Below are 16,172 nucleotides of genomic sequence, written 5' to 3'. Positions count from 1 at the left end.
GGGGGTGGGGAGAGATGAGGCGGGGCTGGACCAGCCGGGGGGGGGGGGGGGAGCGAGCCCGAGCCCCGGGCACTTGCTGGGATCCGGACCGGGGACTAGGGCGGGGCGGTGCGAGGGGCAGGGCCGGGCGCGAGGGGAGGGGGAGCAGGGGGTGGGGCAGGCTAGGGGCGTGTAGTTAGGCTCAGGGTCCGGACCCGGCCAGAGCGAAGGTAGCTAGCTGCCTGCCTGCCTGCGCCCTCCTCCTCCTCCTCCTTCTCCTCGGGGCTCGGAGCGGAGGGAGGGAGGGACGGAGGGAGAGAGCGAGGCCGGCGGCGGCTGCGGCGGGCGGCCGGCCCGGCGGAGAAGGCCAGCTTCCGCGGAGTTTGTGCCCCGGGCTCCCCGGCCTCGACCGCCCGCCTCCCGCGCGCCGAGAGGGACGGGGGACTGACTGGTAAGCGACTCCGAGTGTTAGACGGTGTTCGGGGAGGTGATTCTGGGAAAAGAGTCCGGACGCCGCCTGCGATTGTGCTGGCCCCCCGCGGCCCCCCACCCTCGGCATCTGGAGCCTTCCTCTGGAGGGTAGGGGCGCCGACCTCGTCGGAGGCGGCTCTGGGGCGCGCCGGCCTCCCCCTCACCCCTTCGTCCGTCTGCTTCTCCCCGGGAGCGAGGCGGGGGGAGTGGGGGGCAGGTGGGGCAGATTTCCCCTCCTGCGGGCGACAGCCTTATTCAGACAGTGTACGCCTGCTTCTCCTCCGATCCAGGAGCGGAGCGAGTCACCCAAACGCCGGGGGCTGGATCGTCTCTCCTGACCCAGTGCTCTTCCCCCCCCCCCCCATCCCTACCACAGAGATCTGATGGATTTCAAGGATAGGGACGAATCCCCGGATCTCTACGCCCGGGATGGGTGATTAGGGATTAGGATCCCCCCCTCCTCACTACCACCGCCCCCCCCTCTCCTCAGAGCTGTTTCCACTGGAATCGGAGAAAAAGGGGGGGTATTTATGCGTCTCCCTGTTTCTCCAAAGGGTCGGTGTGTCTGAGGACGGTCAGTCTCGCGAAAGGAAAGTGGTCACCGGGGCGCCCCCGGAATTACTTAGGTAAGTCGGGGGGGGGCAAGAATAAGGGAGACCGGGGAAGCCCCTCCGGAGTGACTCCTGTTTCCCGAGGGATGGGGAGAGAGGAGAGCCCCCCTCCCAGCGCAAGAAGCATTTTTGGGGGGGAGATGGTGACTACTGGGGGGTGTCAGAGGAAGGGGGAGTCACGCCCAGCCAGCTAGGGGAGCCTCCCTCAGGCCCCAGGGAGGAGGGGACTGAGTGCGACTGCTCAGTGCTGCCCGGCGGGGGAGGTCTCGGGGCTCGGGATCTGCACACCGGATTGGGCATCGAGGGGCCCAGCAAAGTGAGGGCGCTTGGGGGTGCTGGGGCTTGTTGGAAAATATCGGGAGATCCCTAGCTCTGGGCTAGTGACCTCCCACCTTTCTCCCTCTGCCCTCTTTCCTTAATTCTCTCCCTTTCTAGGGTGACTGTGAGGGAGGGGGGGGCGTGGGTCTCTCCCACCCATTTGGATCGAGAGCACCTCTGCCTCTCTTGGGAGTCGAGCTCTTTGCCCGGCTCGCTGCAGCCACCGCTGCCTCTCTCCCTCTCCGGAATCCGCTCCGTCCGCACAGCGATCAACTCCCCCCCAATCTCTCCCCCCCCCCTTCACCCCTCCCTGTGTCACTGGGGCTGCTTTGGCTCTGCCCCCTTCGCCGCCGCTTGCTCCCTGCTCTTGTCCCTCCCTCTCTCCTCCCCCCTACTCCTCTTCTCCCCCCACCCCAAACCTGGGGCATTGTGGGAGCTGTAGTCTCCCAGAGTGGGGCACGACGAGGCTCGCGGCGCCGGCCGGACTGCACTTCCCGTCGCGCCCCGCGCCCGGCACCCACTCCGAAGGCTGTGCTCGCACACACATACACACACATACACACACACACACGCATACACACATACATACGCGCACGCACAGAGATCCAGCGCTCCGCTCCTCTCTCCCCCTCACTCTTTCGCTCGCTGGCTCGCTGGCTGCCGCGGCTGCCAGTGTGTGTCTCTGCCTCCCTTCGGCTTTGCTGAGCCCTCCCTTCTTCCCCTGGCAGTTCCTAGAGTCCGACCCGCCGCCAGCCAGCACCGAGAGGAAGGAGGAGGAGGAGGAGGACGACGACGACGACGAAGAGGAGGAGGAGGAGGAGGAAGAGAAGGACGGCGAGGAGGAGAGCGAGCAGCGGCAGAAGAGGACGAGCCGGAGCCCGAGCCCGAGCTGGAGGTTGGTGGTTGGTCGGTGGTCGATGGTGCCGAGCAGGGGGGCTAGGGCGGTACGAGCGCGGAGCGGGCAGCGAGTGGCGGCGTCGCCGGGGCCGGGGTGGCGGCCTGAGCCGAGCTCCCCAGCCCAGCCCGACCGAGCCCGGCCAAGCCCCGCCGAGCCGGGAACAGGTGCGTCTTTTTTTTTTTTTTTTTTAAATTTAATTTTTTTTTTTTTTTTTTCCGAAATTTCTTCCACCTTCGGAGCCCGTTGCTCGGCTTCCCCCGGCTTTTCGCCTCGCCTCACTCCGCTCGCTCGCGTCCGAGCCGGCCCCCGGCGGGTCCTCCCCCCAGCCTGGGGACCGGTGGGCGGGTGGCGTCCTTCTCTGCCTTGTGTCCCCGGACATAGCGCTCTCCTGGGGCCGGGGCTGTGCCCGCGCCCCGCCCCTCCTCTCCCCCGGGACGCCCCACTCCTCGGTACTCCGCTCCGTTTCCCAGCCCCGCGCGGTACCCCGGTCCTCCCCAACCCCAGGCCAGGTGAGACTTGTTCCCCTGCGGGGAGAGGAGCGGAGCCGCCGAGCCGAGCCTGCTCTCCGGCCGGGCGGGGGTCTCCATGGAAACGCACGGGGGGTGATGTGGTGGCCCCGCTACCTGGAAGACGAAGTGGTGGGTGCAAGAGGGAGGGGGAGAGGCGGCGGCGGCCCGCAACTTGCCCTGTGCCCCGGGCCCTGGCTGGGGCTGGCCGGCAGCAGAACGAGAGGGAGAAGGAAGGCGTCGGCCCGAGGGGGAGTGGTCGCTGGTCTGCTAGGCTTTCGAAGAAGGTGGCAGGGAGAATAGCCCCTACCCTTTGAAGAAGGCTGTGCCCTGCCGGGGTGCTACGGCCCCTCCTGCCCGGGTGAAGGGCCAGCCGGGAAGGAGGGTTGCTAGTTGGGGAGGGGCAGATCGGGACTGATCTTCTGGGGTTAGGGACAATTACCTGAGTCCCCGGCAGAGAAAGCCGGGGTGGCCTAGGAGCACCTGGCCCTTCCTCCGGCCCGGGCCCCCGGGGACGGGGCTCGCCTTGGGAGAGGTCGGACCGTACGGAAGTCGGGCTAGTTGCCCTCAGCCCCGGCCACGAGAAGGTACCACTTGGCAGCGCCCCTCCCACCTCCTAAGCCGAGGCATGGAGGAGGGCCGGACGCCGGAGCCGGAGGCCGGACTGCTGTGTGGTGGGGTGGGGTGGGGGGGGGCAGAGAGCAGGGGCAAATTGCTGCCGCCCTTGGGGAGGAGAGGAGAGGGAAGGCAACGGAAGGGAACGCGAGGGAAGGGGCCAGCTCGGTGGCGCCCGGGCCGGCTCGGCTTCGGAAGGGCGGGCGGGAGCGGCTTTGGAGTGGCTGGGGGAGGGGGGAATCCCCGAGCGAGGTTTGGGGGGCGAAATCGGGCGGCGGGGCCGGGCGGGGCGTGGGGCGGCGGGGCGGGGCCGGACCGGCCGGGGCGGCGCTGCGCCGCCGCCGCCGCCGCCGCTGTTGCCGCCGCCGCCTTTGCCGCCGCCGCCGCCGTTTCCACTGTTGCCGCCAGTGCTTCGGCGGCCGCGGCTCCTCCGTGGGCTGCCGCCGCCGCTCGCTCGCGCGGCCGCCTTTGCCGCCGCCGCCGCCGCCGGGCGCTGGGCGGGGAAGGGGAGGCCCGGGGGAGTCCCGTGCCGGGCCAGAGGGCGCCGGCAACGGCCGGGCCGTGGGGAGTGGGCTGTCCCGGGGGCGGGGGCTAGCGGGGGGTGGAGTCCCCGACGGGGGGCGGTACGAGCGAGCGGGGACGAAGAAGACAAGGAGCCCCGGGGGCCGAGTGCATGGAGGACGAGGTGCGGGGAGAGAGAGGAAGGGGGAAGGGAAAAAGGGACGGGACGGAGCGGAGCCCAGCGGACGGAGGGGGTGGGTGGGGTCCCGAGACGGGGCTGGGAGGGGGCGGTGGGGAAGCTGGTGCAGAGTCTTCGCCCAAGGTTCCCGAACGGGACCGAGCCGAGTCCGAGGAGGACACCCGGGCCCAGGGAGGGATCCGGAATCGTGGATGGAGGCGAGTGGGGGGGAGGGGAGGGGGCCCGGAGCGCCGGGGTCTCCGAGAGGGGAACACGGGACGGGAGGGACGTCCTGGCCAGAGCTGGGAGGGGCCCTCGGAACAACGGCAGACTCATTGGAGGGGAGGGCTGCTTGATACAAAGATTGGATCAATTTTAGGGAGAAGGAGCAGCCGACCTGGCGTTCTATGGCACGATGTGATCGATTGGGGGGGCGGCAGCAACCCGGGCCTGCCACCGTGACCCAGTTCGGTCCAGGCTGCCGGGCCAGCCCTCCTCCAAACCGGACAAGAGTTCGTTCAAAGGTGCCGCAATTTGGGGCAGGGGAGTCACAGAGAGCTCCCAGAGTAAGGCCCCAGAGTAAGAGGGGTGGAGGAGCAGTCAGGGGGCCCCCAGACGCAGGTAGGCCACCAGGTGCCCTCGGCCGTGACCTCTGGATGGCCCAGAGGCTGGTGGGGCTGGCTCTCGGGGCCCCTTTGCTGTGGGGCTTAGCCCCCCAAAAGGACGCTCCCAGGACTGTTCGACAATCTGGGCTGGAGCTGTTGGAACGAAATGCCAGTCCAGGTTCCTCTGGCTTCCGAGGCTGGCTCGGACCATCACTCCGGAGGGGAGAGGCGGGGGAGAGGGAGAGCTGAGGGGGTGGGGAGAAGGGGCAGTCTCCCATTGGAGGGGAGGGGGCGGCCCAGGTGGCTGGATGGCAGCACCAGAAAACATCATCATGATGATCAGAAAGACATGGCCAGCCTACCTTCTCAGCAGCTGAGGCTGGGAAAGGTGGGCTCGGATGAATGAGGTTTGCAGAAAAGTAAACAGAATGGCGGGGGCTCGGGCTGGGGGACTGTGGAGGAGGAGGAGGGCTGAGGGGGGGGGACTGCAGCATCCCCGGGGCAGAGTAAAAGAGAATGGCAGTATCAGAAAGGGAGATGAGAAGAATGAATTACAAGTGGAGCCAGAAAAGCTCTAAAGAAAGCCTCCTCATTCAGCCTGTGTGGTGGATATAGTTTGGGAGGCACGTGCTGAGCTCTGGGGCTGGGCACAAACCTGAGTTTCTGGGCCTGGCCACACAGGGCTAGGTGGGGGGGTCAGTCAGGATTCTTTTGCAGGGGGGGGCAGTTTCCATTCTGGAACCCAGAAGAATGGGATTGAGGAAGTGATTGATGGGGGAGGGGGAGAGGAGGGACCTGAGCGCCGGTGACAGGGATGTCTGAATTAGGGCCTAGGGAAGAACAGCTCTTTCTGAGAGGCCAATGGGGAGCGAGCACAGCCTCGGAACGGTGGGGGGGAGGCCGGGGAGGGAGTGAAGCTGAGCAGACCTTGGCTGCCTGCCTTGGGCCCAGGAAGCCACTCTGCGGGGGTCCCGGTCGGCTGGTTCCGAGAGCAGGGCGATCCTTGCAGAAATGAGAGCGTGGGGGAAAGGCATCCCCACCAAAACTCACAAAGGGCAGCCAGGGGCGCCCGACATGCCTTGTGCTCCTCCTAGAGGGACCACGTTGTCATGGGGAGGCCCAGGGGGCTTGCTGAGAATCACGATTACAAGTTAGGGTGATCAGAGCTGGCAGGGCTAACCTCAGAGGAAACTTCGTTCATCCTGTGCCCTCATCTACACGCTAAGGCCCCGAGAGGTAAACTGAGGGACGGCGACCAGACTGCAGGCCCTCCTGGCTTTGAAGCCCCAGCTCTCCCCGCTATTACATATTGCTTATGTTTTCTATTAGGTTGTTTCTACTTCTATTACTGTGACATTTCTGAAGTAGTAGGGACGGGGACGGGGACGGGGGGGGGGGGGGCTGGGAGAGCTACACAGGCTATTCCAAGTGACAAACTCTTATAGCCTTATTGGTCCAGTGGTAGTTGGGGGGAGGTGAAGAGGAGGGCAGATTCCTTCAAGGGGACAGGATGAGAGGGGAGAAAATGACTTGACTATATGATAGGAGGGCAAAGGGAGACGGCAGGAAAGGGAGGCCTTCTTACATTGGCTGGACAGTGAGGGAGGAAGGAAGTGGTAATTGATAGTGGCAGGTGGGGGTTGTGTGGCAGGTCCTGGTAAGAGCTAGGGGGAGGTCCTGAACTTTCCAGGAGAGAGTTTTCCAAAGTGGAGTCGGAAACTTGGGGGGAACCCTTTAATTTTCACGCAAGGACAGGGGGCAGATTAGAATCCAGTGGAACGAAAAACTTTCTAATGGAACCGTGCAGCTCCCTTTGCTCCTTTGGAGGCGGGGATGTCGTGTTTCCCGTGATCTCCGAGGTCCCTTTGAGCTGTGGTGCCCATGAACGGAGCTGACTCTAAGAGCAGGGCGTTCTCTGTCACTGGGGAGATGGGAGTTGGTCCGCGGAAGGGCCGAGAGCCCTTCCGCCCGCTGAGATTCTCTAAGCTGGGGTTCCCATTGAGCTGGAGAGGGGTAAGTACCTCGGAAGCAAGGGCTTTACTGCTAAGGGAATGGGAGACCTTTTGGGGAAGTTCCACAGGCTAGCAAAGTCTAAAGATCAAAGGAGGAGTGGAGAACAGGTGAAAATTAGACTAAGCAATTGATTCAGCTGGTCCTCCTGGGGGAGGTGAAGCTTTGGCTCTGTGGGGAAGGCCGTGCATTGGCTCTTCTCTCCAACAAGCCTCCATTTCCCCGAGATATTAGGCATTGCCCTGTGGGCAAGATGGAGAGATGGCAGCTGCTAGGTAGATGGTGGGCTCAGAACTATTTGCATGAGTGGATCATAAATGTTTATTGAGTGCCTAATGAGGTGCCGGGTACTATATTAAGCAGTGGGGCTACAAAGAAAGGCAGAAGACAGTTCCTGCGCTCAGAGAGCACCCGTTCTAATGGGAGTGATGACGTGCAAATGAGTAGGTACAGATGAGAAGTTGGAGATCTCAGTGGGAAGATTAAGATTGAGGAGAAGGGAATCAAGCTTCCTAAAGAAGGCGAGATTTTAGCTGTGGAAAGCCAGAGAGTGGGAAGTGGGAGTGAACCTTCCAGGCATGGGGTGGGGGGCAGCCAGGGAAAATACCTGGAGGTGGGAGATGTCTTGTGTGAGGAACAGTCAGGAGGCCAGTGGCACCGGATTGAAGAATATATGGAGATCTGGATGGAAGAAGAACACAAAGGTGGTCTGCAAGGGCAGCCTTTGAAGGACCCGGAACTCCAGAGAGAGGGATTTTATGTTTATATTTGAATGACCCAGACCAATGGATCAGTGCCAGTGTAGAGGGAGGTCTCTAGTGGAGTGCCACAGGGCTCTCTCCTCCACCTTTGTATAACTTGTATAACTCAACGTTTTAATCAGTGACTTGGATGAAGGCCCAGATCTCAAGCTGATTAAAATTTCAAATGACATAAAACTAACACTTTGAATGACAGTCATGATCCAAAAAGATCCATTCTGGGAGCTGTATCTTAGGACAGATGTTGCGGGTCTGTCAGAATGTAGCCAGCTTTCTGACCTTCGGGTGAGGACCTCGTTTTGAATCCTCGTTCTTTGGCTTACTCCATTCTTAGCTCGGATGGTTTTCTCTCTGGGCTTCACTTTGTCCCTCTGTAAAACGAGGGAACTGGAGTAGATGAAATCTCGGGTTTTGAAGCTATATTTCAAAAACAACCTTATATAGTGAGGATCAGTGTAGGGGATTATTAGCACATTTAGTCTGGAGAAAACTTAGGGGAGACAAGATGGGCTTTGAGCGTTTGTGGGGCTTGCCCGTAGCCGTGTGGGGTCAGTGTCGCTTGGCCGATGGGAAGGGCGGCTGGGAGTCGGAGGAAGATTTAGGTGTGATATAATGGAAAGCTCCTCAGGATTTTGGCGTCGATCATTCCTTTAAGCTGCGTTCGACTCTGTGACTGCATTTGGGGTTTTCTTGGCATAAGTACTAGATGGTTTGCCATTTCCTTCTCCAGCTCATTTTACACAAGGAAATTGAGGCAGACGAGGTGAAATGACCTTCCCGGGGTCACATAGCCAGTGAGTGTGTGAGGCCAGATTTGAACTCGGGAAGATGACAGACCCGGCTCTGAAGGATTAGAGCTGTGCCTCAGGTAACCAGCTACCATATTGAGCAGCCTTCAGGTGAAGGACTGACTCTTGTAAAAGATGCTGCTTCCGTATGATTGGGTTTTAGCTTATTCATTAAAGTACTTTACGCAAATTGTCTCATTTGGACTTCTGGGAGATGGCTGCTGTCATTGGAGGCAGACCATAGTGAAGTAAGCCAAGCAGGGTCATATAGCTAGTTGAATGAGGCAGGATTTGAACTCCAAACCCAGCTTCATACACACTGTTCCACCTAGCCGGAATCCCGGCATCTCGTGAGGTGATTTCTAACGTTGACCCTCCGTGAACTCAGAAAGCATGCTAAGTTTGGAGTGAGAGAACCTGAGTTTGGATCTCCAGTCTTCGTATTCCTTATGCCTTCCTAGGCATGTTATCTTAACTTCTCCAGGGCTCAGTTTCCTTAGTTGTAGAATGAGGAGCTTGACTGCTAATGCTCCTTCCCACTCGAAAGCCTTTGACCCTAATGAAAAGCAAGGGGGCAGGAGGGACCCAACAGCCCACGGGTCAAAACAAAATTTGGAAAATTGAATAGAAAAATTATCCAGCTGGGAAGCAGGGCAGAAAATAGCCTGGACCTGGAGTCAGGAAGATGAGTTCAAATTCAGCCTCAAAAGCTGTCTAGCTTTGTGACCCTATGCAAGTCACTTAACCTGCTTCAGTTTCCCCATCTGTAAAATGGGGATAATAGCAGCACCCATTTCTCAGGGTTGCTGTAAAGCTCAAATGAGATAATCCCGGTGTTTTAGAAATCCTTATTTCTTCCCTGCCTGTGAGGACAGTGCTTCACACTGTGGAGCTTGACGAATTGACCAGTTGGTCGAATTGGCCGAGATGTGCCCATTCTCCAGATCTGCAAATGGGAGAGAAGGTTAAGATAAGGAGTGGAGGAGATACCCAGAGGGAGCTGAATGCCAGGTGGGAGACATCATCCCTTGGGTTGAGCTGGTCTGGGCCTCGGCTGGAATAGCCATAGGAAGTGGGGAGGCGTTCCTTGGGTCCAGTGGGAGCAAGAGTGAAACTAGAAGTGGTCGGTCCAGAGAGCTCGACTGGAAGTCAGGAGGAGCTGGGTATGAATTCCACCCTAGCTCTTCTTCTTCTCCTTCCTCAGATGCTTACTAGCTGTATGACTGGACAAGTCGATTCCCCGCTCCCCCCCCTCCCCATGCTGACCCCCTCTCTTTCCCAGTCTCTTCCTTTCAAAAACAGGGGCAGTTAGTGTTAGGTTCTGTTATGTTGATGGACTGTTCCTGGAGAAAGCGGGTCTGTAAGGTTGCTTGGAGTGGCGTCCCAAGACCGGGGCCTGGCCTCCTGAGGCCGCTTCCTGATGGCTTCTGCCCTGGGCTGCCTGGCTCCTCCAAAGCGCTCCCAGTGCCCGGCCGGCCTCCGGGTGCCAGACAGATGTCAGCTATTATTATTGTGCTTTTCCTCCCTTTGGATCTTTGGGAGCCGTGACCTGAGGCTGGCCTGTAGGCCTCAGTTTCTTCCTGTACAGCCTGGCTGGGATAATAATAGCATCCTCCCTCCCCCCAGGGTTGTCGTGGGAAGGAGATGAGACCGTATGTGAAGTGGCTTTCCAATGGTCCCAGAACCGTCAGCTGTGTCCTCGTGGTATTCTCCAGCCTAAAAGCTCATGCCTCATGCATCGTTATTGCTTTGATTGAAGGAACACTAATTGAATGCTGAAACTCTACCTCTTGTGCATCCCATCCTTTTTTTTCGGCCAGGGGTGGGGGTGGCTAGGGAAGGGGAGCTCCTAATGGGCGAAAGTTGAATTCTGGGGAGGTTGCGTGTTTCCTTGGCTGTAACTCGTGTGTACAATCGCAAGCTTCTTCAGTTTGCAACACAAGACTCGGCCAGCCACGATCCATTTAAAACAGTGGAATGGCTTTGAAATGGCCGACTCGTGTTCCCCCCCACCCCCTTAATGACTTATGGCCCATTTGAAGGGGTGGGGATTGTATTTGTAATTTACCGGTCCCAATGTGTGAGGCAGAATACCCAAATTAGAGGCCCTAAAAGCATCGGAGTTAAGAAAAAGACCTTGAAGTGTTTGGGTATTAAGTTCGAGCTTTTTGGAGATCTCCGTGCTAGAGCTGTGTAAGGGTTCTCTCAGGTTCTGCCGTGTTGGGGGTGGCTGGGATGGGGAGAGTGGCCAAATCATCCCCACCCCCACCTCTCTCACATCACTGCCACTACTCAGCCACTGGGCCATGGAATCTGTAAAATGGCAAGACCCAGGCTTGGCCTTTAGAAGTGGGAGGGACCTTAGAGGTCATCAGGAGATAGCGGCATGCAATGGAAAGAGTCCAGTAGCATCGTCCAATGGAAAGAGTCCAATAGTATTGTCCAATGGAAAGGCTTTGGAGGCAGAGGACCTGGATTCAAATTCTGCCTTGGACAAAGCACTTAACCTTGATCCCCTCCTCTGCGAAGTCAGGGGATTGGACTTTCAGCATGGCTGCTGAAATCTTTTCCAGCTCTAGTTCCATGATCCTAGTTACTTGACTCAGTTTTCTTCTGGAGATGGTTCCATTAAGATCTGTGATCTTTTCATTTTGCAGAAGAGGGAAACTGAGACCTTGCACTTGGGTTGTAAGTTGCAAAGGTAGGGCTCAAGCACCAGAGATTCCGGCCTTTCTGTGCCATCTGACTCTCCTCCCTTTTACTAGATATACCTTGGTTGGCCCGGGCTGACATGGTGATCCGCCTGCTGGGTTATTCCCCTTCTACTTCTTCAGTGCTATCTTTTGCTATTCTCACCAAGCTCCCCTATGGATCCCCCTTGGAGTAAGGGGTCTCTAGGATTCAGCGTGCTGGTGGCACCCCTCTATTTTCCAGAGGTGATAGGAGTGACTGTCCTACCATCATACCTTTGGTATCAGAAAGGAGTCAATTCGGCTCCTCTGACCAGAGAGCCATGATTCTTCCTGTACGTGGCCTCCCAATTTCCCTCCCCTCCAGTTAGCCCTCACCCAGAGCAGCACCCTCCTTCCCATAACAAGTTGAAGAAGACTGGGGGATAGGGGAATGTCATTGAATAGATGACCCCTTCCTCTTTCCAGACTAACAGGAATCTAGATCAGGAGCTGGAAGGCCCCAGAGGTTTTGTAGTTCAACACTTACTCTTTAGAGGGAGAAACTGAGAGCCACAGAAGGAAAACGACTTGTTTAAGATCTTATGCGGATGGCCCCATAGATCCCCAGATGTCTAAAGCTGGAAGGGACTCTTAGAAGCCACATAGTAGGGGCAGCTAGATGACGAAGTGGATAGAATATGCACCCTGGACTCAGGAGGAGCTGAGTTCAAATTCAGCCTCAGATATTTTAACATTTCATAAAAAAATCCGGCCTTGGACGTTTAACATTTCTTAGCTGTGTCACGAAATTCCAAATGTCAAACAAAAAAAGGAATTAAAAAAAAAAAAAAAAGCCATGTAGTCCAACCTCCTCCCCGCTGCCCTCTCCCCATTTTACACAAGAGGAAACTGAGTCTCAGAGAGATTAAGTGATTTATATGGGATTATATATCAAATCATAGATCTTGACTGTTACAGATGGAGAAAGCTGAGGTGGGGAAGAGGAAATAGGGTCCCTGCTGACACAGGTGGTGAGTGTCGGGCCTAGGATTTCCACCCCTTTGCTCTTTCCACTGCACCTCAGTTTCTCCTTCTCTGGATTGGGGTTTGTGTCCGTTGCCACCTCACGGGTGGTGTGTGAAGGAAAGTGCTTTGGGAAGCTAGAAGGATTAAGGAAATGGGAACTAATGATTGCTTTTTTTCTCTTAATTTTTATTAGAGCCACCAATAAAAGGGGGGGGTGGAGAAGAGGGAGAAGAGGAGGGAATAGTTCAGAACTAACCTACATCTGAGTCTACTCTGATATAGTATGCACCACTCCATTCCCATAGACCCCCTCCTCCAGAAGGGGGTCTTTTTTCCTCTCTTCTGGGGGGGCAATTTCAGCGATAATTGCACAGCTGCTACTTCTGTTTACAGCTTTCCATTAACTGTGCTCGTAAAGGAGACCACTGGCATGGGAAATCCAAATCTGAGAATAAGAATTTTCAAAGATTGTTTGGGGCTTTGGAAAATGCCTTGTTATTCTGGTCCCCTGCCTCCCTCCCCAGGGCATTTACCTTCCTAATTTGTTCTCCTCGGGCAGACGTTAAAACCAGTCGCCATTCCCCAAGCACACGGGGACGGAGGGTGTTGGGAAAGGCCAGGGACTTCAGTGGGGGTGGGGAAGGAGGAGAGGGAGCCCAGCAAGCTTGAAAGCTGAGCTCCAAATAATCTGCATGCAGTTAATTGAAAGGTGATCCATATTCTCCGGCCCAGCTTGGTTCTGTGCGCTGCTTCATGTGGGCTGTTCTCCTCGAAGAGCCGGCCGAGGGACCTTGGGGCTAGAGAAAGAAAGCAGAGAAAGGTTTCAGCTTTTTCTCCTGATTCCTCCGGGAGTTGCTTTCTGACCTCGGCTACGCCGCTAGGTGAGCAGAGAGCAGAAACTGAGGCAAGTGAGCGGCTCAAGGTCACTTAGGCAATCATCGATTTAGAGCCAAAAGGGGCCTCTGAAGTTTCCTGGTCTGAACCACTCATTTTACAGAGGAGGAAGCTGAGGTCAGTAGAGGAGAAGGGACGTTTCCAAGGTCACACATAGGATCCTAGCTCCAAAGCTAGAAGGGACCTCAGAGACCACGTGGTCTAACATCCTCATTTTACGGAGGGGAAGCTGAGGCTCAGAGAGGGGAGGTGATTTGTTCAAGGTCATACAGGTACATAGATAGCGTCATAGCAAGAATCTGAACCCAGGTCCTCAGATTCCAAAGCCAGCTGGATTTCTGTTGCGCCATGCTGCCGTAGGCATCGTGTGGGTCTCCTTCCACCCACCCCAGGCAGCAACCAGCTAGGCCTTCGTGTTTTAGTACGTGGTTTCGGGAGTTGCTGTGGCTAAAGACAATGTCTCCCCAGGTTGCTCTCTCTAGTGCTGAGGCTCCTGTGCTGTGTGAGCCCCTTCTGCCTCTGGCTGGGAGCCGCTATGTTATTCCCCCTCCCCTAGAATTCAGCAAAGAGGGAGGGGGGAACAAACAAAAGAAAGAAAACTGTCTATCCTCTCAGCTTCTAATCTAATTGCTGGTTGATTCTGGGGAAGTGGCCAGGAATTGCCCTGGGGAATTTTGAGGGACCGTGGCACACTCACTGCTTAGCAGACAGTCTCATGGTTGGGTTAGTAGGGAAGAGAAGAATCAGGAGAGGGATTCGAATCCTGGATGTTCATGGGACGTTCCTATATTCGACTTTGGAACGTAGGGGTGGCGAGCACCCAGTCCTGGCCCAGACCCGTTCCTGGCCAGGGAGGAGCAAAAGTTGCTCTCTCTCCGGGGGACGATAGAGGGATAGAATCAGAACTCGAACCCTGAACTTTGGCCTCCTGGTTTTAAAAAAACCTATACCTCACGGTATATTATGAGATCATGGTATATCATGGTATTTTAGAGAAGGCGACGGTAATGATCTTTTTCATTTTTATAGAATGGAGAAAAAGCTAATGTAGCAGTGACTAGAAATGGAAAATCTGCTTGGAGATATGGAAATGGAAGAGATGTTTTAAAAATCTCCTTTCATGTTCCTTTCATCTCCTTGTTGAGATAAATGACTGTCATTGTGATGAGGGCCCTAACCACCGTCCATCCTCTCTGGGTTAGGGATGTCCCGGGGTCCTGAGTGGCGAGCTTGTCATTTGTTGTTGTCTGTCCCTTGCTCTCAAAGAGGACCGTGATATCAGAAGGACATGTCCAACTTGCAAGTGACTTGGATTGAACAGAGGGTGAGCTGTGCCGTCACCAGCCTCACTCGCTCCTCTGGAAGGAATTGGGTTTAGTGACAAGATACAGATCAGGGTGACACAGGAGATGGCCCTGGATGCAGTGGGAGACCTTGGCCTGTTTGACCTGAGGTCTTCAACAGGTCTCAATTTGTCTGAGGCAACACCCATTCAGAGATTTGGGGTACAACTCACAAGTTGTTTTGTGTTATCTGTCTTTGTTCTGGAAGAAGACCTCCCTCCCTCCCTCCCTCCCTCCCTCCTTCCCTTCCTTCCTTCCTTCCTTTCTTCCTTCCTTCCTTCCTTCCTCCTTCCCTCCCTCCCTCCCTCCCTCCCTTCCCTCCTTCCTTCCTTCCTTCCTTCCTTCCCTCCCTCCCTCCCTCCCTCCCTCCCTCCCTCTCTCCTTTCCTCCCTTCCTCCTTTCCTTTCTTCCTTCCTTCCTTCCTTCCTTCCTTCCTTCCTTCCTTCCTTCCTTCCTTCCTTCCTTCCTTCCTTCCTTCCTTCCTTCCTTCCTTCCTTCCTTCCTTCCTTCCTTCCTTCCTTCCTTCCTTCCTTCCTTCCCTCCTTCCTCCCTTCCTTCCTCCCTCTTTTCCCTCTCTCCCTTCTCTCCTTCCTTCCATATAGGGAATCATACCCTCACCTGCTGGTGCTCTGCCCAAAGGAATATACATTTTGATCACTGAAACCCAGTAAGATCTCTTTGCATTTACGGGCCAGATTTCTTGTTCATAGACCATGCCTCAAACCCAGATCACTCTGGCTCTCACTGATCCACCAATAATAGGTCCCAGCCCAAGCCTCAGTTGGTCATTGTTTGGATTCTGATGGTTCACAGTGTAAATAGCGAATGTTTCTGTTTTGGCCAGAAACCCAGAGAGTTTTCCCCTCCTAGATTTTTATACACGTAATTTTTTTTTTTAACTAGGTAAAAGAGGTCACTTTGCCCCATTTCTTTCCTAGCCTTAATCAGTGAATGGACGTTGTCTCCGACAAATTGAGACCTGGGAAAGACCTTAGCTCAAAAAGGCCAAGGTCTCCCACTGGATCTGGGGCCATCTCCTTTATCAGTTGTCCCTATCTCTAGAAGCGATCTGTAATCCAGGGGATCATTTATTTCTTTGCAGCTTCTCAGGCAGCAGGTATGTCAGTGATGCTAGCTGAGATGGACTGTGGTGGGGGGAGATGGAGGGGGTCACAGAAATGGCCTAAGGTTCCAGGGGGCACCACAAAGCAGGATGATGCATGAGCAAACAAACCAGCACTCGGCTTTCTGTGATGGTTAAGTATGGATCCTCTAGAGCGATCCCATCCAGAGATAGGTGAGACACAAACCCCTGACCTCTTGGAGTTTTTGATCTGATTGGGAGTTGCAATGCATTCCCATTGGTCAAGTATTCATCTATTTAGGCCTCCATTTATTCTTGTTTAGAGGAATTGCAGTTCTGTAGATGGAAGGGAATAGGGTGGGTGGAATGAGGTGTAGAATGGAGGACCTAATAACTGTAGCTGTGTGTGTGTGTGTGTGTGTGTGTGTGTGTGTGTGTGTGTGTGTGTGTGTCTAGCACACTAGATCGAAGCCCTTTCCAAGGTTGGGGTCTGTGCAGTGCACACAAATGGAGACACTTGCTTGGCCAAATAGTAGGTCCAGGGGCCTCTAGTCCCATAGTTTTAGAAACAGGCCATTTTGTCTGGAGTGGAGAGTGAACAAAGAGGAAATATAAACAGGAAATAAGTCTGCAAAGGCAGATGGGAGACAGGTTGTGGAGGGCTTTAAATCCCAAGTGGAGGCTTGGGGCGAGGCAGCATGGTGTGATGGCTGGAGAGAGCCGGCCCCTTTGCTGGAAGGCCCTCCTTTGCCACGCGTGGCCTGTGTCATCCAGGGTGAGATACTTGCCCTCTTTCTGTTCGGGACCACTCTTCAACACTACCTGCATTGGGAGGAGGAGTTTTCTCACCCTCATCTTTCCCATGTCGAGGAAATCACTGGTTCAGTCCGTTTCCGTCTACCCTAGATGCAA

General features: G+C 56.0%; 1 protein-coding gene across 6 annotated transcripts in view; it reads left to right on the top strand.

Annotated features, from left to right (window-relative positions):
- The first annotated feature begins 235 nt into the window (after window positions 1-235).
- The window catches only part of BCORL1 (BCL6 corepressor like 1), a 66,357-nt gene continuing 50,420 nt past the window's right edge, over window positions 236-16,172 (top strand). The window contains exons 1-3 of one of the 6 annotated variants that reach the window (XM_074278520.1): window positions 236-430; window positions 1,005-1,076; window positions 2,108-2,274. The gene's annotated coding sequence lies outside the window, so the exon portion shown is untranslated. Of the gene's footprint in view, window positions 431-1,004; window positions 1,077-1,836; window positions 2,275-16,172 lie in introns of those variants that run through there. The other 5 variants (XM_074278518.1, XM_074278521.1, XM_074278522.1 and 2 more) reach the window with 5 other exon arrangements.

The sequence above is a fragment of the Sminthopsis crassicaudata genome, chromosome X (assembly GCF_048593235.1).
Source record: "Sminthopsis crassicaudata isolate SCR6 chromosome X, ASM4859323v1, whole genome shotgun sequence".
In the NCBI taxonomy this organism is placed as follows: domain Eukaryota; kingdom Metazoa; phylum Chordata; class Mammalia; order Dasyuromorphia; family Dasyuridae; genus Sminthopsis; species Sminthopsis crassicaudata.
This window is presented reverse-complemented; position numbering and strand designations above follow the sequence as displayed.